A 1,947-nucleotide genomic window follows, 5' to 3' on the forward strand; every position below is an offset into this window, starting at 1 on the left:
CAAATTTCTCCAATAATTATACTATAATTTTAACCATAATATGTATATATATATGCATTGTTTCAATAAATTCTAATTTTACAAGACATTTTCAGGTATGTTATAGATAAACCATGAATACATTTTTCGAGGACCTGGGAACAGGTAGATCTATATATAGTTGTAATTTAATGGTAATATTTTTATTTTAGTCATATTATTTACCATTGAAATAGTTACTAATATGACTAAAATAGAAATATTACCATTAAATTACAACTATATATATATATACACCTGTTCCCAGGTCCTTGAAAAATATATTCATGGTTTATCAAATAACATACCTTTATTTAGGAAAATTATAAATTTTCAGTGACAAAGATAAAAAGTCTGAGGAACCGGTTTTAATTTTGAAGGACTACCATTCATTGTAAACAATGTAAACATTGTTGTTTATACTTTCTTCAATTTCAATTTTTTTTGTAGATTTTTTTTCTTTTATTAGTAGAACAATAACAATGAAACAGTAGGCCATTATATTATATGTATAGTGCATTGTGACTGGTGAATATATTTAAATAAGTTTTTTTTTTTTTTCTACAATAACTATATGAATGTTTAGTTGCCTATTAATTCCTAGACAAAACCTGGGTAAATCAGCATTATTATATGCTTGTTTAATGCAGCAGCCAATTGGAACAATTGAATCAATAACAGCTGATAATAATTTTAAACATCTGTGTTTGAAAGAAATTCCTTAGAACATGCATAGTGCTTGTATAGTTAATAAGCATATATATTTTTTATTACAGTGATAAACTGTTTCAGTATTAAATATTATAGACTACCACATTTAAGGGCTATTGGCTATTCGATATTTTTAAGGAGGATTATAAAAGCATCATATGTCAGAACTTTATCAAAGTAGGTTATGTTTTAAACACTGTAAAACATTTTTAAAAAATTATAATTTGTGTTATTAAATTCAAATCTATCAAATAAGTAATGACATTCATCTTAAGAAGTCGAACAAACTAGTGTAAGTCTGAAAATGGCCAATACTGGGAGTGTTATGTATTCTGTTGAATATTTCGAAACTGTGACTTACATACAATTACCCTACTTAAATCAGATTTTCTTTTAACCACCTACTAGATAGTTCCTATTAATATACTCTGAAAAATAAAAGCTTTAGTGAAAAAAAACCATGTCGATTTCAAAATGTTCTATGGTTTCTAAAATACTTATGCTATTCGTCTGTTTTCTAGCATGAGTAATTACATAATTATGGCACAATTAAAGCCACAGAAGTGTAAAGAAGTTTATTTATCGGTGAGGTATAAAATTAAGCCAATTGTAATGTGAAATACATGCCCTTAGCCAGTGGTATTACAGTTTATGAATATCATTTCCTCTCTCCTGATGTCACAGTTGATAGGTTCACATATTCAAAAAATGAGTTGACCTAAGTGAATTTGTTTTTCTTGTTTGGAAATATGATGGGTTTCAACCTTCTTCACCCAAAACCAAAGCCTCCATCTAATCACAAGCATGTCACATCTTCTCTTTTTCACTCTCCTAAATTGAATAGAATTTAATTTAAAAGAAAGGGAATTTCTGCTTAGGCTAACACTTAGTACAGGAGCCCGGAAGAAAAAAAGGCAGTTATCAAGATATAGCCTTCATTTCATAAAAATGTAGTGAAATGTCAGTAGTTAGTTAATTTATTTTGAGAAATCTATATCTCAGGAACTTTTTTTATTTATTTTTATTTATTTATCACCCTACCCTGCCTATTAGTCAATACGGGTGTTCGCAGCAGTTGGTACAACTCATTGTCATCACACGTAAGTGTCGTCATCACACGTCCGCAGTGCTGCAATGGCGGGAGACTTGGCCGTTGTAGCATCTAATGTTACAAGAAGTACATCGTTGGTTGAGATAAACGATAGAAAAATGGTGGCT

This window comes from Halyomorpha halys, unplaced genomic scaffold (assembly GCF_000696795.3).
Source record: "Halyomorpha halys isolate HHAL.00 unplaced genomic scaffold, Hhal_1.1 Scaffold1533.1, whole genome shotgun sequence".
Taxonomy (NCBI): Eukaryota; Metazoa; Arthropoda; class Insecta; order Hemiptera; family Pentatomidae; genus Halyomorpha; species Halyomorpha halys.